Here is a 24032-nt window from a genome sequence, read left to right as displayed (position 1 = left end):
ACTGTAAGGTCATCCTTTTAAGGACTGGGTGGGTGTGTGCTTAGTGTGATAGGGTGACACACAGTTGGATAAGTATTACTTTCAGTGTATTCGATAGTACCCAGACTAGATGAGACATGCAATCTTTATCTGTTATTAGAAATGTACATGTGCATATAAAACACATAAAGAAGAATAAATAAATAAGTACATTTTCTCAGTAGGACTGGGACACAAAAGTAGCAATATTATGAATGGAGGCAATTCTTCCTTAACCCACTCATCAAGATACACTTTTAAGAAAAGAAACCTCAAGCAACATAATTTCGTGTTCCTGCCTTAGGTATGTAAAATTATTTCACCTCTTATATTCCTGTCTCACTAAGCTGATTTGTTGGTAAACTGCAAAATTTTTATTTTTGGCCCCCATGGACCAGATCATTGGCTGGTGGAGTGTCTCTCCTTGATCAGGGAAACTAGGAGACACTTCTCTCATATTGCCTGAGAAGAAATAAAGGTGTCCTACTGAAGCAACATACTCATGGCCACAGGGATTTTTCTATTTATATTCCCTGTTCATTTCCCCACTACTAATACCTGCTGTGTAATGATGTAAGGCCACTATGGCCAAGAATGTCTGTTGATGCATACCCCCAGTATTTGCAAACATGGTATACATACCCTGGTATCACCAGCAGAGCTTTCATCCCTACTTATGACCCTTCTCACTGGGATGGTGAGCTGAAAAAATACTACTGTTTTTTCCTATCCCCCCAGCCAGGTTTCTCAAGTGCCAGGTTTGCTTATTGAACCCAGTTACTTGTGTTGCATTCATAGTGCTCTCTGTGCCATGGAGCTGATTAAAGAACTCCACAGCATTACGTTGCAGTAGTTCCACTGTATGGCAGTTCTACACTAATAGGCTCTCTGTTATTTACAGGCTATATTGAAAAGGATCAAGGAAATCCTCCTTGTCAGAAACATTGCATAATCCATTACACATATGTCTGTAGGCTTTTCTACATGCTCCCAACTGGTATGAAAGCTTTAAAATAGCATGGTCAAGGTAACACTTAAAGCAGAGCTGATAACCCATGCAAAGGTTAATGAACTTGAAGATCAGTGATGTTCTGTGCTTTATGTTATCTGAAATACAAGCTATACACTTCAGCTCTAGGGATGTAGGGAGGCCGTTGTATGAAAAGATTATTTAAAAACATGGCTGTGGGCATGGGAATCTTATCACAGATTTACTCTAAGTCAATTGTATGCAGCGTTTTGCAATACTGTGGCCAAGGGATGTCAGAGGAACACTAGCTCCATTTTTTATAAGAGATTTACAAGATAAATAAGAGGGACCTCAGTATCAGGCCTATGGAACTTGAGATTAGATGTCTTATAGTGCCAGACTATATTCTGTCTTGATAAACTGTTTGCTGTGCTCTTTCCTAAAGCTGTATCTTGAAGATCAAATACTTCCCATTTCTACAAACAGTGCACCACCTGATACAACACTGTCCATATATTTTAAAATACTTTCTGTCTGGTAAATGGGGACTGTACTGAACCATATCTGAAGGCCATGCTCATGTCTGAAAACTATTTCACAGACCAGGAAATGTGAAGACGTGTTTCTGGATTACTTTTTGTAGGGATTTCAAAAGAACAAGTAGCAATGAAATACATTTACAGTTGCTGGCATCCTTGTGGCTACCTGACTTTGGTAATGGGACAGTAATTGTACACATCCATCTTTCAACAAAATAATTAGAAGAGAAGCAGAGTATGAATGCATGTGGTTTAGATTTAACGGATCTTGCCTACAATTTCTGTGGTGATTTGCTGCTGACTACAATGCTGTTAGAATGAAAATCAACAGAGAGCACACCCACTTTTGGTGCTGGATGATCAAAAGGCTGTGGGTTCTATTCCCAGTCCAGATGACTGGATTAATTTAAAACTATGACACTGCAGTACAGGATCGGGGGGGGGGGGGTTGTATCACTCTCGTGTTCTGTTCTTCACATGAGACATTAAACTGAGGTCCCATCTACTTGAGTTGGTGAGATGGTAAGTTGGCGAGTTGGTGACAGCTCAAGGAGATGTAAAAGATCTCCCAGCATCTATCAAAAAGAGTAGGAAACGTTTCCTGATGCCCTAGCCAAACAACCCCTAGAAGTATAAATACCACCTCGGATCTCCACTGAAAAGAGGCAACTAGCCTAGTGGGAATAACCTGGTAGCAAAGGCTAAAGAAATATAAATTAATAAGTATCATGTGATTTTGCCGATCACTGAGGGTAAACAGGACTGGGAAACTGAGCTGCAGATTTGTGCAGTTGTGCTGGATTATGAAGAGAAGACAATAAGAGAGTCTTTGGATGAAGGTCTCAATATGCTAGTCATGCTGTCCCCATCCTCGCCTATGGTCATGAGTTTTATGTAGTAAGTGAATGCTTGAGATCATGGATACAGGTAGCAGAAGTGAGAGTCATTCGTAGAGAAGCTAAAGCCATGCTTCCAAAAGATGAGATGATTGCTGGAGATAGGAAAGGCTGCTCAGCTTGCTACAGCTGTGACTCTCAGCAGGTCAAGTGCTTTGAGAAATGATGATAAAAAGATCTTGTCCAGCACAAAGAAGTCTTCAACGGAGCCTGCCTGCTCTTGGGCTGTCATGGGTTAGTAATCAGAACACAATGCAAGTGGTAATACAAAATTAAATGTACTAACAGGACACACAGACAATGAAACAAGAGATGCATGGGGCCAAAAGTGTATAAAAGCTAAGATATGCTAATGAGCTGTAGTTATAAGGTTCACTCTGTGAGTCTCAACCTTAGATTCAGAACTATTTGACTCTGAGCAAGTCATTTAAAGAGACCACAGTGCTCGGGTCATACAAAATAGGCACTTATTAGTAAAAGGCCTTACATGTTTAAAAAAGAGAGACCATCTGCCAGAAAATATCAGGAATGAGAGAAGAGAATGCAGTTTACATTAAATCACAACAATGTACACCACAGAAAAAAGGAAGGAATGCTCAAGAGACTCAGAGAGATCCTGCTGAGCTATTAAGTACTGAGTCATGTGACAGTTTTATATACAGTTCTCACTCATTTGATGGGATACAGCATTTGAGAAGAAAGAGCGTGTTATCTATATTTTTTGGAAGTAACCTCAAGTACAAACAAGAAGAGCTCAATATATTGTCTGGAAGACATTAAATTAAGTATTCTCAGGGACAGTGTAATCACTAAATATTTAATTTCCCTTCATTTTCTTATACTATTCCATTTTGTTAATGGCATTTGAATGCAAACCTTGAAAACAAGCATTTTAAATTTGTATTGCTGGAGTCTTTGCTTGAGTGTCATGCCTATATCTTGAGGCAACACCTGACAAAGTTATTTTTCCCTAATTGCTGCACTGTATACATTTTTTAGCAAACATTTTAAATCAATCTGCAGCAACACACAGCTGCACAACCCCACCCCAAGTAAACTGCACAATACTTTCTAAAATAGCCAGTTTCATCAGAATACATTCCATTTTAAAACATACACAGATTTTCATATCGGCAAACATGGCAGGAATGAATAGCAAGGGCTCGCTTTGTTGTTTTTTTACTTATTTTCATATTTTTTTTACTTCCTTATGTTCATGTCAGTTTTCTGTGGCTGTTCCCATACTCCAAAGACATGCATTAGGTTGTTCATAGTTGTGAGTGCATTTGTGATACAGAACAAAGACCTAGCAACCTACTTCTGACCCCCCCCCCATTTACCTTGTAAACTCTGCAGATAGTGGTGACTGTCCATGAGGTCATTCTGGGAGTAAGCTGCGAATCATGAAACAGATGCATCTCTTCAGCAGTGACCCTGGAGAACTACATGGTTAAGTAATTCCCTGAAAAGTGCATTGAAGGTTAATGGTGACTGAAGGATTTAGACCCTGGGCTGCAAGACAAAGCTCATTAACTTCAGCTGTAATTACGTGCTTAAACAAACACAGAACAACATGTTTGACTGAAGTAAGTGAAAATGTTAAGGAATGCATACCATTTATAACAATGTTTGGAGGATTATAAACAAACACTAATGCACTCAAGTATGAGAAAAAATAACCTATGACTAAAATATCTGAATAGCTATTAATAAAGTGAGTTTTAAATGCAAAGCAAGCTATGCACCATAAGGAATAAGTAATTACAGATAAGATACAAAGTTAGGAGCCTTCTCAAATTGATAATTACAGCTGAAATAAATGTCTAGTGAGTCTCCACTACTTAATATATCAGGACTAAAGGTTCAAAACTGTATGGTCAGTAATTCAGTGCAATTTCATTGGATGCTAACAGTGTTCCCACCATTCCAAAGAATTCTAACAGTGTTCGCAAGATTCATAAAAATGAATGACAACAGCAGCAGCAAAGTTTGTTTCACTCCGTATATAAATCAGAGCATACATGTCAACCTCTTAGGAAATCTGTATGGAGCAAAATAATGGGGCCAAAGGCTCAAAATTAGGGACTGATTTTAATTACTGCTCATATAAACTTAGAAAATTATTAGGATAACAGGCTTTCATTAGCATGCATTTTATGAAGGTACGACGTCTGAACCTCAAATTTCTGTCAGTGTTTAGTAACTTTCCATCATCAATGATTTACTAGAACAGCACACATTTTATGAGGAGCTGATCAAAAATATCAGGCAAAAATCTGGGCCCTCTGCAAAAATATGGACAGTGGAGAGGGACGATCAAATATCAAAAGTGGACTGAGAGCAGGCAGCATTGTTGGAATAACAGGGTTAAAATGTTACAATAGTACAATTTTAATCAGATTCTGCAAAGTCCATAGAAGTTGCTAAAATGCAGGCTGGCACAGTGTAAAGGCAACAACAACAATAAAAAAGACTTCAGCATTCCTGGTTAGTGCATATTAAAGAAAACAGCTGCACAGAGGACCACACACCAGGGCCCACTGAAAGGCACCATTTCTGATAATTCCCAGTTCTGAAATATTCAGTAGGAAGACACATGCACGTGCGTCTGTAGTTTCAAGAAAGATGTGACCCTGAAGCATGTTTACAGCATTCTCACATGCCGAAAGTAGAAACTTCAAGGATCACTGAGTAATACAGCCACTGAAGTAGCAGTACCAACCACTGAATGCATGCCATGGAGTGGTGAATAATGTGGCCACTGAAGTAGCAGTGCCAGCCACTGAATGTGAACCACAGTCTGGTGAATAATGTGGCCACTGAAGTAGCAGTGCCAGCCACTGAATGTGAACCACAGTCTGGTGAATAATGTGGCCACTGAAGTAGCAGTGCCAGCAACTGAATGTGAACCACAGTCTGGTGAATAATGTGGCCACTGAAGTAGCAGTGCCAGCAACTGAATGTGCACCACAGTCTGGTGAATAATGTGGCCACTGAAGTAGCAATGATAGTCACTGAATAAAGAGCATAGACTGCTGAATAATGTGTCCATTGCAACAACTGTACAGCACAGCAATAAAGCAGAAAAGGAAATGTAGAAAACAACATCAGATAAAAATGACACAGGATATTCATGGTACAGCAGTGGGAAAATGATCTGACTAGTGCTGAAGGTCTGACAGTGTTGTCCTAGACAGCCATCTGCTATGATCTTGAACTTAAGGATGAAAATTTGTGTAACAATAAATAATATTTACCTGCTCTTATATATTATCTTGAATATTTTTGTTAGTATTATTTGCAATCCCAAGCAAAAATACTCAGTAATTCATAAATAATAATAAATACCAGTGTAAAAGAATAGTTTCTTTCCACTGACCCAAGTCTGTTAGAACTGCTTTCTACAAATGCCTATTCTTTCTCGTTAGCAGCTGCATTTAATGACCAGCAATTTGGTCTTGCAAATAATGTAAATAATGTGAAAACTGTAAATGATGTAGGGCTTTATCCATCTATGACATCAAAGCAGCTAAAAAATAGTATTTACATTTTCGCGTTATGTAAGAATGCATATCAGTTATTTTTATTTAATTTAGCATGACATAAAGCATGTTATCTGAATAATAGTTTGTTACATATCTTTCTGACAATTATATAGCATGATATTATGGGAGGCACAGTGGTGCAGCAGTTAGTGTTGTCATCTCACAACAAAAGGTTCTCTGGTTCGATTCTTGGCTGGGGTGCCTTCTGTGCGGAGTCTGCATGTTCTGCCCATGTTCGCGTGGGTTTCCTCTGGGTACTCTGGTTTCAACCCACATTCCCAAGGCATGCTAAAGATGGATTGGGAATTCTAAATTGGTCCTTGGTGTGTGTGTGTGTGTGTGTGTGTGTGTGTGTGTGTGTGTGTGTGTGTGTGTCTGTGCCTTCTAAGGAAAGTTAGGTGCTGGGCTGGCAACTTAACACTGTAAAACATTACTGCCACTTGTTCTCAGGACCAGTGTTCCACTGTGGTAACCCCTAAACGAAGCAGCTGTACATCTACTGTTCCTCCAATAATTCTGGGAAGTGACTGGAAGTGACCGGAGTGGTTGTAGGTTTCCAGCTAGGAATATCAGTCTGGTACATCAAGCTTCCACTCTGCTGCCCCAAATGCCAGCATTTTTATAGCACCTATTTCTCATATGAAATACAACAAGATGGCACTGTGGCACACCAGTTAGCATTGTTGCCTCACAGATTACATGACTCTCAGGTTCACTACTGAGTTGGGGTAGATTCTGTTCAGAGTCTGCATATTATTTTATACTGGGTGATGATCTTGCCTACTATTCCCTAAAGACATGTAATAGTTAAATCTTACATGTTGCCCATAGGTACAATATGTATGCTGCATATGAGTGATTGTCCATTTCTCTTATGATAGACTGGAGTCTATTCCAGGATTAGTTTCTCAGTCTTACTTCTAGTCAGTAAAAGGACAGGTTCCAGCTCCCTGCTATCATTTTATGTGATAAAATAAGTATTAGAGAATGAAATATAAAGGTGCAGTGCACCCATTTATACCCTACAGTGTAATATTGTTTATAGTGAGTAATGTAAAACATGCACACAACTTTCAGGAATTTTTTTTCTCTTCCAGGATCATAAAACCAAATGTTCATCATATTGATCACTGACTTCTGCAGCAACCTTAGCTATATGGATTATATCCTGCTAAAGATATAATGGCTGTCCAGCTTCCAAAGCTTGAGAGCACCTTCCATGCATCCAAACTGTTAAGCAACTTGATCTAACTAAAAGACAAGTTTGGGCACAAAGCCCTTCAGAGATTTCTGCTGCTGAAGAGTACGCTCCTCTACAGCTTTCGAGGGCTGACAATTGGCTTGTGCTTTCCTTTGCTGGGCAGAGAAGTTCTCTTTGGGGGAAAAACTTCATTTTCTTAAATTTGTTGATGTTTTATTACTTTCCTCTTCAGAAAAGTTATTTTAAAGCAGAGAGTGCTGTGTTTAATGGACTTTCTCAAGACTGTAATGTACTTTTAAACAGAGCACTCATTTTATTTCTGTCAGTTTAAAAGTAGTGTTACCTAACTGAAAATGTATGAAAATATAACTATATGAAGACACATATTTGCTGTGGATAACTTGTGCTTATTTTTCCTTGGTGGGGCTGGCATAGTGCTTGAAAGTGCTTTTTACTGTTTTTTTTTCTGTCAAAAAATGGTAACTTTGTTATCTGGTAGTTTTACTGGCATTTGCTGCTTGTCTTCTCCAGGAAAGAGGCACCATTTTGTCTTGACCATGGAACAGATTCCCTATTCCATTGTCAGTCCTTCTTCCAGCCACAAAAAGAAAAGGTTAACCAAAAATTCTTTGCCACCACAGCAGGCTAGCAATTTGCTTCAACCACAGATGGGTGACTCTGCTGTGGCCATTTGTTGTACGTCAGATCACTCATCTTTTATGTCGGATCACTCTGGTATAGCACCTACAGCCACTATGGACAGGGGGTTAGCCATGTCCTCTGCAACAGTTGGAGTCCCTTCAGTGGACAAAGGAGACCCACTCTTGTTCATCCTGGGAGAGGGAAAATGAACGGTTTCCCTGTTGTACCAGAATACTGAACCCATCCCTGCGGAAGCAGCTGTTGCCATTATTGTTTACCCCATTTTTCCTGTCAAAAAAAGAAGCAGAAAAAACAAGTATGTATCTACTTCTCCTCAAATGTTTTAACTTAGGAGTAGTTTAGAGGGTCTGGTTCAGGGTTTAATTAAGGCTATTGATCCTTCTAGTAAGGTAGTTTCTGGTAAAAATAAGAGGGATTCCTCTTTTCCTGAAGAGATTTAATATTCTGGTTCTGAAAAGAAAGTTCTAGAGACAGATTAAGAGGTTTCCTCAGATATCTGATTTAGACTCAGAGAAGAACTTGGTTTCTCTTTCTCCATGTGGGGGTTTCTATTTCTCAGAGACCATTGCTAGAACATATCAGTATTTTAAGTGGGAGAACACTGAGGTTTCTCAGTCCCTCAGAAAATACTGTGATTTTTGCAGAAGGATTTTCCAGAACCAGCACCCATTTCTCCTGTATTGTCAGCTGTACAGGGTGTGTGTGTGTGTGTGTGTGTGTGTGTGTGTGTGTGTGTGTGTGTGTGTGTGTGTGTGTGTGTGTTACTGTCTGCAACTTCCCTGTTAGTCAGCCAGCTGCTCCTAAAAAAGGCAGATAGGATGTATAAAATTTCACAGTCTTTTAATATTTTTATACACTATTCCAAAACCTGGTCTGCAGCTATAGCCTTAGTTGATCCCACTGTTGCTAAACAATTAGTTAGTTCCAATCCTACCCTTTCTAATAAGGATGAGAAAATTATTGATAGGTATGGTTGAAAAGTGTGTACTTCTGCAACTTTGATTTTCAGAATTTTGAATTGTCAGGCTCATATGTTAAAGCCTTTTCTGACAAATTGTGAAAGTATGAGGAATATTTTATCTGCAGTTTCTTCGTGTGAGGAAACATTTGCTTTGGATAATGTAATTTCTTCTTTTAAACAGGTCACTACTCATTGTTTGCAGTGTTTGTATGACTCTGTTGATACTTCTTCTATGACTATGACCACTGATACCGTTATAAGGAGGTTTGCTTGGCTGCATTCTTAGAACCTTCCAGATTATGTTAAAAATGAGATTTTAAATTCTCCCTTGGACAGAGATTTAGTGTTTGCCCATCTGCTGCAGAGGTGATCAATTGAGAAGAAAGGGGCAAACTGAACAAAGGAATCTCAAAGATTTTTCAGCTCTCCTTTTCTGAATTCTTTAAAAGATCTTCTATCTCCTCTTCCATTTTTGCAGAAAACAGAATAAATGGTTTCAACAGAATTAAAGTAAACAGACATTTAAGAAGAAATGGCAAGAGAGTTCCAAAAAGAAGTCTCCAACCTCCTAAAATTATGGACAGTCCAATATGTATTATTTACTGTGCAAGAAACCTTGTGACCCACTTCCACCCTGGCTCCCTTTTATCCAGAAAGTCTTAATCTCCTTTTTGACCTTTGACAACAGATTGCTTCAGACAAATAGGTTCTGGATATTATTCAAGATTACAGATGGCAATGGGAGGAAATCCCTCCTTTCCAGGAGTTCATTCATCACCCTCCAGATCAGACTCTTTTGTTTCCACCTGTTTTTCATTGCATGCTGTCCCAAGGACTGCTAAAACCAGTTCCTCCTTCCCAAGGGGATAGGTTTTTATTCAAAGATTTTTCTAGTACCAAAGAAAGAAAATACTTGGAGACCAGTTCTGGATATTTCTTTCCTAAACCTGTTTGTAATAGTGCCCAAATTCAAAATTATGTCACTTCACAGCCTATCTCTTCTTCCTCGTACAAGTTTCCTGGTAACATTAGACTTATAAGATGTTTATCATCACATCCCTTTTCATCCAGACTTCATATGTTTCTTAAGGCTTTATATGTCTGGATCACATTCTCAGCTGACAACCTTAACCTTTGGGCTTTTCACTGCACCAAAAGTGCTTACAAAGTATCCAGCTCCAATTATAGCTCTTTGCAGGCTAAAGGGTATCCACATTTTTTTCATATTTAGATGACTTGCTTATTTTTGCAGAGTCATTTTCAAAGTGTCAGGAATCCCTCCCTTGAGTGAGAGATCTCTTACACAATTAAGGATTCCAGGCGAACAGTCAAAAGTTTTTCTTGACTCCTCCTCACACAGGATTGTGTTCCTGGGATGTCAACCAGATGCCTCAGTTCAAAGAGCTTTTCTTCCACAGGAAAAAAGTGAAACCTTATTTAGATCTGTTTATAAGGTTTTCAACTCAAAATTCAGTCACTGTAAAGGAATACTACAGGATTTTGTGTCTCATGGCATCTATGATTCTCATGATTCTCCAGGCAAGGGTCCACATGAGAAAGATACAATGGTATCTGAAATCTCTTTGGTCCCAGCATCAACACCCTTTATCTTTACAAATCCCAGTGCTGGGGTTTGTCAGAAGAGAAATATTTTGGTGGAGACAGCAGATAGCCTTAAATCTAGGACTCCCCTTCTCCCTCTTTGCTCCAAAAATGTCACCACAGATGCTTCAGACTTTGCTTTGGGAGCAGTTTCAGGAGAGATAGATGTGCAGGGGTGTAGGATACCATGGACAAATGCAAGCACATAAATATCTAGAAGATGGTTGCCCTGATCAAGACACTCAACTTTGTGAAAAATCTTTGGTACCCAGGACCTCTTCAAAGTGGTTTAAGACAATACCACTGTCTTGTGGTACATCAACAAGCAAGGTTGAACTGGGTTGTACCCCTTTGCAGACTAGCCATGTTAGCATGGTGTCAAAGGAAAAATATACTTTAAAAATGATCAAAACACGGTAGGTTCAGGTTAAGGCACTTTAATCTTGCAGCAAGGAGACAAAAACGTGCTAATACAGAGTTTGTCTAACCAGAAACAGGAAATACTTTCATTTTGATGCATTCTTAAACTGGTTATGTCCTACCATGCTGACATAACAGATTACTACCTTTTTCATCATCATCTGCTGACCATCTTTCCCATGATTTTCTGCTGATTTATCAATTTTTATGTGAAACTTCCTAAGGAAAACAACATGGCCTTGATTACTCCCAGTTAGATACATGTTATGTTACCATTCAAGATACTATGGCTAATTCAAGCACAATGCTAGTAGTTCATTTCTCTAATAATCCTTTGTCTACTTTATCTCTAAGTTGCTGCAGCTGCACATGTTCCCATCCTTCGAACAGAGCTGATTGTCTAAAATCATTACATTTACAGAATATAGAATTGTTCATTCATTCGTTCCTGACCTAGCAGATAAGCACCTGCTTCTCAAGTACATTTCCAAAAGGCATAAACATGAATACTGCTGTGCTAGCAGTTACTAGGTCAATGGGCAACTTGCAAGTTTCAGAAAGCATACTGCAGTTTGCAAAGAGCATCTTTTTCAGTCTCAAATGAAACTCAATTTGTATAAAATACAGTGCATGAAAAATAGAATGAAAAGCGTATTAAAATACTTGGTTATTAATTGGCATTAAGCATACACACATTAATACATATTTTTCTAACATTTCCCTCCTGTTAATACTTTTTATTCTATTTTCAAAAAAGAATAAACAGTTTGCTTCTTTTCCTAACTTCTTCCACTCAGGATTTGCAGTTAGGAAAGTCATTCAGTTTAAGCTTTTATGAAAGTGTTTCGCATTCTAACAGCTCTTCAAATTCAGTACTTTGATACATAGTCTCAGATACGGATATATCTATGAATTCTTTAATTAATCTCTTCATGCAGGGGATTTCACAACAAACACAAACCCCTATTAGGAGTAATCCTACCCCAATGGCAATCAATATGTTCATAAAGATGGAACCCCACCCCCCCAAATGCATTCTGGAAAAAGTCTGTCAGAGGGTTTTGTCCCTGGCTTGGTCACGGCCGACACTTGCTGAATCACCTCAAGATGATCATTAATTTCATGCTGATGGTCAGGAATAAACACACAGCATTCTTCTTTGATTAAAGCGCAAGTCCCACCCCTCGCCACTAGGGTGAAGTCAAGAGCCATTCGGTTTTGAAGTACTACAGTTCTCATGGCATTCAGTTCATCAGTTATCAGTTCAAGAGCAGAAAAAGTTGCATTACTCATTACTTCGAGAAGTTTCGACAGTTTTCGCAGATCCCATATCAATTTAACTGCACCATATGCAGGTAATATACCTGCCCAGGATATGACAGCATCACTCAAGTCCATGTGTACAAGTTTGGTTCCCACATCACGATGGTCTTTCCAGCCTCTTCGATCCGTCCCACTGGATTCTCAGGTTTCTTAACAGTCTTTTTGGTCACGTCTCAGGTATTCAGAATATTTCCCTGAGGCAAAGCCGCAGTATGTCGGATGGCCGGAACCAGGTACCCCAAAAAACAACTGCCAGATCAATTCTCAGGTAACCATTTATATGCCTTTTTACCACACACAAAATAACAGTCCTCTACTTTAGTTGTTACTTTGTTACAAAATGACTGCCCTGCATGAAACATTTTCCTATCTATTACAGATAACTGTTTAAAAAGTACAGGATTGCTTTGTACCTGATCAAGAGTCTTATGCATAGATTTCAAAAATGAGTCATAATCTGTACTACAAGATCCACTCAAATCATTTGGTTTTCTATAACATTTATACTGTACTGTAACATTACACTTACTCCATCCCACTTGGAAGGTGTCATTTTTGTAAAATCATACAATTCCTTTTTGTGTCACAGGCAAATACAGTGCTACTTTATCATGTGCTTTAATAGCAACTGTGTCAAAAAACAAATTTTCCCAGGTCTCATTGACCCCTAGGGGGATAGCAGTCATCAATAAACCCCCGTATGCTGTTGGTATGGCCGTACAGACCCAACAGTTCAAAACATTAAAAGTCTCAGCGTATACACGTGTAATTGCCTGATAAGTGTTAAAGTTCGGATACCAGTCCATGTTTGGTTCATTACATCTAATCAGTTCAACCTTTGCGGCAGGAAAAAGGAGTGGCCACAACAAAAAGAATAGTGTGATTAGCATAGCAATTAAAATGATCATACAAGTTTTCTGAGGTTGCTCAATGTCTCTATTTGCTCTGTACCTGGCCGTTTTGTTCTTGTTGTACAATAGTAACAAAGTGTTTGTCCAACTCAAAGTTCCTAACCAGTTTACAGTGCGTCAAATGAATCCAGGAAGCTCACTCTGCGATCATGACTGCAGTGGGTGTCGACAGTAGTACCTGGTATGGACCTTCCCACTTTGGAGAACTCCAATTCTTTCGCTTCACAATCTTCACCCAGACCCAGGTGCCTGGGGCTACTGGTGCTTCCGATTTCGGTTGTTCTTTACCTGAAACAGAATTTAACTGCAAAAGTTTGTTATTCAAAAATCTCCTCATATACCCTGCAAGTGAACTATCAGCCTCCTGCTCTGCAGACATGAGAGGTTTCCACTGAGGTGTATAATATGCCCTCCCAAGCAAAGTTTCAAAAGGAGTTAATCCCTTTGCATTTGGAACAGTTCTCATGCTCAACAGTGCTAAAGGCAAACAGTGCATCCAGTTCTTCTGTGTCTCAGTCATCAGCTTCCTAAGCTTGTTCTTCAACACCCCATTATGCCTCTCTACTAACCCTGCAGATTGGGGGTGGTAAGCGCAGTGATTTTTCAACGATATTCCAAAATAACGACTGAGTTGCTGTACTGTTTGGTTCACGAAATGTGTACCATTATCACTATAAATCTTTTCCGGTATGCCAAATCTGGGTATCATGTCTTTAACAAGGACCTTTGCAACAGTAGCTGCATCTGGATATTTAGTCGGAAAAGCTTCTACCCATTTGGAAAACATATCTATAATGATAAGGCAATACTTTTTATTCTCGCATTTATTCAATTCTATGAAATCCGTACAAATAGTATGAAACGGATACAGTGGTGTAGGGAAACTCCCTTGCTTAGGCTTCAGTGCCCTTTGTGCGTGATGCTTGTTACAAACATGGCATGCTGCACAAAAATTTTTTGTATAATTTGTAAATCCATAGGTTGTAAACACTCGATTCACTAACTGTACCATCCCCCCTGTTGAGACATGGCTCTGCCCATGGCTCAACAACGCTGCATATCTAAACAAATTAGATGGCAAAATTGGTTTATTTTCCTTGGAGATGTACAGTCCCTTCTCAAGGATTGCTCCTCGTTTTATCCACTTCTGTTTTTCTAAATTTGTAGTAAGTGTCTGCATTGTTTTTAACATTTCTAAATCTAAGGTCTCAGAGGGTTGTAATTCCTCACTCAAGAGAAAAGCTTTTGTGGCCGAAACTCCCTGCTTTGCAGCTGTATCAGCCCATGCATTACCTTTTGAATTCTTATCCTGTTGCTTTGTATGAGCTACGCATTTGCAAATAGCTACTTTTTTAGGTAACTGAATAGAATCTAATAGATCTAAAATAAATTGTGCATGGTTAATTGGTTTACCAGTAGATGTTATCATTCCTCTATTTTTCCACTGCTGCGCAAAAACATGTACAGTAGAAAAAGCATAGTGACTGTCAGTATAAATGTTCACTTTCTTACCTACTGCTAAGGTACATGTCCTTGTCAAGGCAATCAACTCTGCTGCCTGTGCAGATAAATTGTGTGGTAAGGATTTTGCTTCTAAAGTTTCAGTATCAGAAACGATTGTATACCCCACTAGGATCCGTCCTGTAGGACCCCTCTGCATGAGCCGTCCACATAGTATGTCACCTCGGCATCATCCAAGGGAACATCCGTAAGGTCTTGTCTAGGTAATGTCTTTTGCTCAATCTCCTGCTGGCAGCAGTGCAGTTTGCCATCTGCAGGGGTTGGGAGCAAGGTTGACGGATTCAAAGTTGTGCATCGTTCAATTGTCATATGAGGTTGGCTCAACAGTATAGTCATACAGGAAAGATGTCTAGCAGGAGAAAGATATGCTACTTTTTCTTGCAGTAAAATAATTGCGACTGCATGAGGCACTCTCAATGTGAGAGGGTGGAATAACACTACTGAGGCTGAAGCCTGCACTGCCATTGCAGCTGCAACTACTGCTTGTACACAGTGGGGCAGGGACCACGCCACTGGGTCTAACTGTGATGAGTAGTAAGCTATGGGACGTTGCTTGTCCCCATGTTGCTGTGTCAATACTGATGTCATATAACCCTGCTTACAGTCTATAGTTTGAATAAATTGCTTATGATAGTTTGGTAATCCTAAAACTAAGGATGATGCTATCAGTTGTTTCAGCTTGCAGAAAGCTGCTTCTGCTTCTGGTGTCCATTGTAATAAATCTTGTGCAGCCATCTACTTTTTAAATATTAAATTGGCCAGTGGAGCAGATTCCAAAGCATAATTTGGTATCCAGCTTCGACAAAAATTAGTAGTTCCCAGGAAGGACATCATTTCCTTCTTGGTAGTTGGTCTAGGTGCCTGTAATTGCAGTTTTTCTATCTTCGTCTAATATTCTACCTTCCTTGAATATTACATATCCCAAGTACTTAACTTGTTTTCTCCAAAGTTGTAGCTTGTTCTTGTTTACTTTGTGACATTGAGTAGCTAAAAACTGTAATGAAGCTATCGTGTCCTCCTTGCATTCTTGCTGGGTGGGGGCTGCCAGCAGAATGTCATCTACATAAAGTAAAATCTGACTACCTTTTGGTGGGATAAATCCCGCCAGGTTGCTTGCCATTTCTTGTGCAAATATTGTTGGACTTTCACAATATCCCTGTGGTAATCTTGTGTATGTATACCGCTTTCCCTGAAATGTAAATGCAAACCAATATTGGCTGTCAGGGTGTATCGGTATCGAGAAAAATGCATTACTAATATCTACCACAGAAAAATATTTTTGCTCTGGCTTTATATCATTCAGTAAGGTGTGTGGATCTGGCACCGTTGGTGCCCTGGGTATAACTGCATTATTTACAGCTTGTAAATCTTGGACCATACGCCATTCCCCATTTGCTTTCCTAATAGAAATAAGGGTGTATTACATGGTGAATCAGGAGATTCTATTAAAACTCCTTCCTTAAGTAAGGCTGCTATTATAGGTTTGATTCCTATCTCTGCATCCTTTCTCAAGGGATACTGTCTCTTCTGGGGTCTAAATGCTGACTTTGGTGTAATAGTAATTGATCCTGCTGTTCGTATGAGTCCTACATCTGGTTTCCCTGCTGACCGGAGAATGTCTGGTATGCTTCGCAAGGCTTTTTCCTCTTCTTCTAATAAGAGCAACACTCAGCTATTCTCACTAGCCTGTGAGTGCACAGCTGGGTGTGTCTGTGTAATCCAATTCAGTTTCTGTTTCTGTACTCCTTGTTCGGAGAGCTCTAATTCTGTCTGCTTTTCCCATCTTGTGACTTTTTCACCTAAGTCTGCCCATTTCAAATTTTTATTCTTAGTTAAGCTAACATGTGGCAATCAATTAGATTTGTAAAGTGCTAAAAATTCCTGGGGCAATGAACAGCTCACTACACTGTTTCCCTCTGCATCCCAGTATAAATTCCGTAACACTAGTCTGTTTGCATGGTTCTGAAACAATTCCTGTTCATAATCTTTATCAGGTCCTGGTCTATTACAGTAATATAAAGTACAATGCAACAAATGCTGTTTGTCAATGTCAAGGGAGGGGGATTTACTGATGGCTACTTTCATCAGTTCTTCAGTTACTGCCCCTGGACCAGTCGTAACTAAGTCCTGGCTGTACCAATAATATGTCTCACCCTCCGGTCGCACTACAAAAGTATCCATCTGTCGCTGTGCTTCCATACCCTGCATGGTTGGAACTACGGCTATGCCATATATCTGCATTAAGTCTCTACCCAAAAGGTTTACTGGGCATTTTGCAGAAACCACAATTTTACTTCTCTGGGTCATCCCTGAAACAGGGTCTGTTATCGCAATGTCATGGGAGAGTGGCTCCTGATACAGCTGTCCATTAGCTGCCTTCACTAGTATATAATCTGGTGATTCTGAATCTTCCGGTAATTTGGAAGGGTGTATCAGGGTCCGTGAAGCCCCTGAATCACACAAAAATTTGACTTCCCTCCCCTCTACCAGAAGCGTCACTTCTGGTTTTGTGTCTGCTAAGTAAAGCTCTAAGCTCAATAAAGCTAAGTCCAAAATTTCATCTTCTTCGATGTCTGCAAATTCATGTACATCCTCTACCCCTTCTGTCACGTCTTCTACTCCTGCTATCATATTTGCATTTGTCTTTTCCTGCTTATTTTCATTTAGTGATTCCTGACTATCATATAGTCATTCTTCATCTTCCTTATTCTCTGTAGTCACCTTCTTATTTAGCCTGCAATCCCTTGCTAAATGTCCTTATTTCCTGCACTTAAAACATTCACCTTTTTTCTTTCTTTCTTCGATATCTTCTGATCACTTGTCAGATTGTTTATTTCCCTGGGCATTTTTCTTACCCTTTCTCCCAGTTTGTATTACAAATACTTCTGACCCATCTTCTGCCGAAAATACTTGAGTTTTCTTTTTCTTTTTACTATTAAAATGTCTCTCTGCATGTCTAGCATATTCAAGTAATGGCTGTAATCTACTTGTACGATGATCTACCATGTGCTTTGTAATAAAGCTGCTAATGGGAGTTATACTACCCTTCAAGAATGCATTCTTTAACTGTTGTTCATATGAGGAATCTTGTGTCTGGTTTTCTGGTATCTGCATTCCGCAGTGGTTATTAAAACATTCTAACAGTCTAGCATAATATCTATCAACTGTTTCACCTTCTTGTTGAATGCACTGATTAATGCAAGTCCAATCAGCCCTAGGCTTCCACTTTTCAGAGATTCGGTCTGTCAGACCTTTCACTCTGCCATCCAGTTCTGCATTAGTATGTGGGAGTGGTCTAAGTTGTGCGTCACGAGGATTCCAGTCGCCACTGATCATGTGCCAATCTGGACCCACAATTTGTCTAACTACTTTTTCTACTTCTTCTCCATTCAAATGGTAACTTAATCTCATACCCTGTAAGTCTTCTAAAAACTTTAGAAAATTCACTTTTGGGTGGGGAATTCCCTCCATGGCTTTCTGGATATCTTCCGGTGTCCACGGTCTATAAACTAAAAGAGTTGGATCCTGTCCTGCCTGTCCTGCCTGAGGATTTGGTACTTCTATGAGTGGCATATCTCTTCTTCACTCATAGCCTGTGATTTTCTATTTATTTCACTTAATTCAATCTCCCTCCTCAAGTTGCGTGTTCGAGACCTTGTCTCGATAGGATCCCTGACAAACAGTTGTGATTTTGCAGGAACAGCTGGGTATAGCGGAGGTGGATCAGTTTGTCCACTCACTTCATATTCTGGTAAGGGGAGTGGAGGGGGCGAAGGAGGGGCCATTGCTATTACCAAGTTATTATCTTCTTTGTCTAAGAACATTGTTTTTGAATTCTTTATTCTCTGTTCCCTGCGATTTGCTTCCTCAAGCCACCTATGCGCCTGAGGTACTCCTAATTGTAGTTGCTTTTTTAGTTGACCTTTCGCGTCTATTTTTAATTGCTTAACAAGTTTCATAAGTGCAAGTTTATCTAAATTACCATCACATTTCTACTTATCAATCCATTTTGTGTAATACTTAACATTGTCGGCACGCTGTAATTGCATATATTTCGCGTCTTCAGTTAGGGGCGGGTCTCGGGAACTTTTTGTGCACTGATTTCCCATTGTTGCCTTAACTAAGCTGTAAATTGTTACGTAACCCTTTTTATCATGTGGTACCACAGTTCTATACCTTTTCACAGTTTATCTAGAATAACTGCCTACCTATTCTGTTTCCCTGATCTATGACAAAAACAGTAACCCCTTTTTCTGTCCCTGATCTGCACATGCAAATCTACCTGACAAAAAACAGTTCTGTAATTAGTCCCTGATCTTAAAACAGAAATAAGGTAATTCCTCCTTACCTGACCCTTCGTGAGTTGATCCACCGGATCGTTGACTTGTCCTCCAATCCCAGATCAGAAACAGTGGCTGGCCTCTTTCGTACGACAATTCAGTCGGAGGTCTTTCAAAGCAGAAGAGCTGATTAGGCCTCTTCTCCGTACGGATGCATACCACCGGGCCCAATTCTGACCTAGGCCTAGAGCAAGAGGTACTTTCCGGTCTGAAGGACCAAACTGTCAAAGGAAAAATATACTTTAAAAATGATCAAAACACTGTAGGTTCAGGTTAAGGCACTTTAATCTTGCAGCAAGGAGACAAAAACGTGTTAATACAGAGTTTGTCTAACCAGAAACAGGAAATACTTTCATTTTTATACATTCTTAAACTGGTTATGTCCTACCATGCTGACGTAACAGATTACTACCTTTTTCATCATCATCTGCTGACCATCTTTCCCATGATTTTCTGCTGATTTATCAATTTTTATGTGAAACTTCCTGAGGAAAACAACATGGCCTTGATTACTCCCAGTTAGATACATGTTATGTTACCATTCAAGATACTATGGCTAATTCAAGCACAATGCTAGCAGTTCATTTCTCTAATAATCCTTTGTCTACTTTATCTCTAAGTTACTGCAGCTGTACATGTTCCCATCCTTCGAACAGAGCTGATTGTCTAAAATCATTACATTTACAGAATATAGAATTGTTCATTCATTCGTTCCTGACCTAGCAGATAAGCACCTACTTCTCAAGTACATATCCAAAAGGCATAAACATGAATACTGCTGTGCTAGCAGTTACTAGGTCAGAGGGCAACTTGCAAGTTTCAGAAAGCATACTGCAGTTTGCAAAGAGCATCTTTTTCAGTCGCAAATGAAACTCAATTTGTATAAAATACAGTGCATGAAAAATTGAATGAAAAGCATATTAAAATACTTGGTTATTAATTGGCATTAAGCATACACACATTAATACATATTTTTCTAACACATGGGATATAGCTTCACAACACAATCTCACTCTACAGGCATCCTACATTCCGTCAGAGCAAAATTGTTTGGAAGGCAAACTAAGCCGGACCAGAGTAGACACTCACAAATGAAAACTAGATCAGAAAGTCTTCCAGCATTTGATACATCTGTGAGAAGTCCCTCAAGAAAACATTTTCTCCTCTTTGAACAATCAACTGGCAAGATTATCTTCCAAGACTCTTATGCAAGAAGGCCCGGAAGATAGATGCCTGTATGCTTTTCCACCCTTTCCATTAGTATCCAGAGTACTTCTGAAGATTCAGAAGGAATCCTCAGGATCATTGTCATGACTTCCTTCTGGCCTTGGCAACTGTGGTTTTCCCTTTTTATTGAATGGCCTGGTGCAGTTATCACAAGACTCCTCACAGACTAGATCTACTCACATAAGAACAGGCATGCTCGATACACTCCAACATCGTTTTTTTTTTCAATTGACTGCCTGGATAATAAGGTCGTAATTCATTTTAGGCACCTGTTTACTGAGGAAGTGCAGCAGGTACTAATGGAGGCAAGAAAGTCTGCTATTAGGAAATCATATATTAGCAAATGGAAAAGGTTTTCTAGTTGGTGCCAATGACATAACCAGCACCCACTCAGGGCTAGTTCTCTGGCTTTACAATATTTGTGTGAGTCCCTGTACTATGGACTTTCTTATTCCTCCATCAAGGTTTATTTATTGGCCATTTCAGCATGTCTGCCCATAGATCCTTTTCTTTCAAGGCAGTATCATGTCAAAATGTTCTTGAAAGGGTTTTACATAAGAGGCCAACAGATTGGTGACCCCTCCTGGGATTTTAAATTTGTATTAGAGGAGCTACCACTTATTCGATTTGAACCAGCTAATCTGGCTGACTTAAGGTTCTTGACATGGAAAACAGTTTTATTGGTTGCTCTGACCTCTGCAAGAATAGTATCTGAGTTGCAAGCTCTTATGGTGAGTCAGTCCTACCTAATTTTCCATAGGGACAGGGTTTCTTTGAGATCTAATCCTTCTTTTATACCTAAAGTGGTATCCAAGTTTATTTTAAGCTAAACTATCTATCTTCCACTTTTCTTTTCTGAATCTAAAAATGAGTGAGAATGGATGTACCATACCTTGGATGTCAACAGACAACTCAGGTACTATCTTGACAGAAGTATATTTCTCAGATCTTCAGATTTATTTATTTATTTTTATTTATTGGCATTTGTTTACAAGGAAGGTCCAGTGGGCCACGATAGCCCATTTTCAGTGGAGGCCCGGGGAGAAAAACTCCAGTAAGTAACAAAACAAGTTACAGAAATTACATAAGAAGTTCAAAAATTTCATAACATTTTCACTGAAAAATTTACAAAGAATGAATTAAATCTGCTACAAACTTTCTGACATGAAGTTTGAACATATTCATAGTACAGGGGTACAATAATAACATGACATAGTGCAGAGCAAAACATATCAGAATAAGACTGTTATATGCAACAAGAGAAGTATAGTGTGAAAAGCCATTAAATAAAACAACCAAGGTGAATATATGAATGTATAATCAAACTTGATTAGAAAGGCAAACGGCAGATACTTAATAGAGCAATAGGGGATGGAAGGAAGAGACAAGAGTTAAAACAGAAAGAGATAGAGGTGGAAGAGGGAAAAGTATGTAAGGAAAGAGTGGACAGAAGGGAAAAGAAAGGTAGAAGAAAGGAGAGCGGGAGGGAAAAAGGTTAGTGGAGCTAAGAAGAGGCATGAGGAGGAGTAGAGAATATAAAAGTTCATCAGAACAAAAAAAATGTATTGGGAAAAGCTAGGGGTAGACTAATTCAGGGTTAAATTGTTAGATTTAAGTAATGGCTGAGTGAGTAGAGGAACAGTTATACGTCCACTTGGAGTGGAGATGATTGTGTAGTACAGTTTTAAAATTGGAAGGGCTTTGTTGCAAGTGAATAGAAGGAGGAAGATTACTCCAAGGTTTAGCTTTGCTCCATGAGTAGAATTGTTGGCCTGCAGGTAGCTTGGGTTTATGAACAAAGATCAATTGTTTATTTCATGTGAATGTAAGAAGAAGAGGGCAACCTGTGTCAAAACAGACTATTTCCAAATGCTTGTCTTAGGCTATTACCTTTTGTTATATTCACAATAACAACATTATTCCAGGCTAGGTCAAGGCCCACTCTACCAGGGTCTTAGCTTCATTGATGGCTTTATGGAAAGGGGTGGATTATAGAAATATTCTAGAAGCTGCTACTTGGTCCTGTGTGCCTACTTTTACAAAGCACTATAAGCTTTGCTAGGACTATTCTCCAAGGGTTTCTGGACTCTTCTTCTTCCACATTCCAATGTACTGTAGTTTGCTATGGTATTCTACCCAAATAGCTAAAGCTACTGTAGCAGTGATCATTATGATGAACATAGTACAGTTGTGGAAGTTAAACGTAACAAATGATCACTTCTGCAGTAGCTGCTCTCTCCCTCCATTTCCCTATTTTTGGTGTGTTTTTTATGCCAGGGTGTGGACATTTATGTTTTGTTGTTCCTAGCATAGTCCTTTCAGGGCTCAGACTCCCTCTTTCTGTTGGCTGGAAAGCTCTGAGGGGATTGTGCACAAAGTAATTTTAGTCAGCTCAGCTCGAGCTGCTTGACAGTTTGGGCATGTGGAAGGTGCCTTGAAGCTTTGGAAGCTGGCTGACCATTATATCCGTGGCAGGATATAACCTATATATCTAAGGCTACTACAGCAGTGATCATTCAAACATCTACTGCTATTGTAAATTTAACTTGCACACCTATATTGTATAGCTTCATTTAATAAACACACATATATTTAGATGACGTAAACATACCTGACATGGCATGAAGTAATAAGTAACATGTTATGCCTAATATGCAATGAATAAATAAAAATATCAGAAATATTTTCAGAGTGTTCAGTTTAATCTTGTGAAGTCACAAATGGTGAAGCACTTTTATGGCATCTTGACTATGAATAGACTTACAGGCTGAGTGGTGCTTTGACCCTGGAAATATCTCTGTCTGACAGTATTCCTAATCGAGAATGATCTGTATGTAGTTACAAAAATTAGAATAAGTCATAGATGTGATGTATTACAAAAAATAATGAGTATCCACTGGTAAATAGTGCAATGGATTTAGCATGATGTGGGCCAAAAGGAATTTAGCATGAGTGTAGAATAACATGGCTTATAGGCACCAAGAGTAGGCATGCCTGTCAAGGGCCTTAGTGGCTCAGTTGTCAGCCAGTGGTGCATTCATGTGAATGTCAGCAGCCTGCCACCATGGCCATGCAAGGAGATGAGTGCATACCACACAGTCATGTGCCAGGTTTATGCAGATGGCACACACCATTCTGGAGATGATTTCAGTGTCCATGGCTGCCAACATCCCAGGCACAGACACTTTTGTAGACATGGCTGATGCTACTTTGGCTCCTCCATGGGCATTCCCCACCAAGTCACCAATAATGGTCTTATAGTTCAATGTCATCATGCTTCCCTGTAGCTCTACCATAAACAACACCTGTATGTGCCAATTTGTGGGGTCATGGGCATCAGCGTTTAACTGGAATGTCATGGTGGAGTTCCCATACATGGCCCCAGCATGGTTGGCCCCAGCATGGTATGTCATTTCTTGGAAAGGATGTCTCCAGCTTTGAGATTTGGGGGCACATGGTACACCCAGGCAGAGTTCAACTTATAGAAGGTCCATGCCATCACTGGTGTATGTGATCCCTGACTCTCCCAACCTCTAACCATGTGTGTGGCTACAGATCCACAGCCCATGACCCCTGCCCCATCTCACTGTGTTCCAACCCAACTGTACAAATGATGATGACTGTGTCTTGCCCACTCCTTTGGCTTATGTGGGTATGGTTAATGTCTGATGCACATCATGGCCAGTTAGGGTACTGCATTACATAGCCTGGGTGTGTTACGGCATGCATCAATTTCATTTTGTGTTTGTCTTGTCGTGGCCCATGTGTTACCTTTTTGCCAGTTCCATGATGTCTTGCACCCGTGTCTGCCTTGTATGGGGCTCCCACTGCAGCCAGTTCTTCTGATGAGTCCTGACCTGATTTCTCCTCCACTGCTGCTAGAAGTATGCCAGGT

Source organism: Protopterus annectens, chromosome 4.part1 (genome assembly GCF_019279795.1).
Source record: "Protopterus annectens isolate FY-2018-M chromosome 4.part1, PAN1.0, whole genome shotgun sequence".
Lineage (NCBI taxonomy): Eukaryota > Metazoa > Chordata > Ceratodontiformes > Protopteridae > Protopterus > Protopterus annectens.
This window is presented reverse-complemented; position numbering follows the sequence as displayed.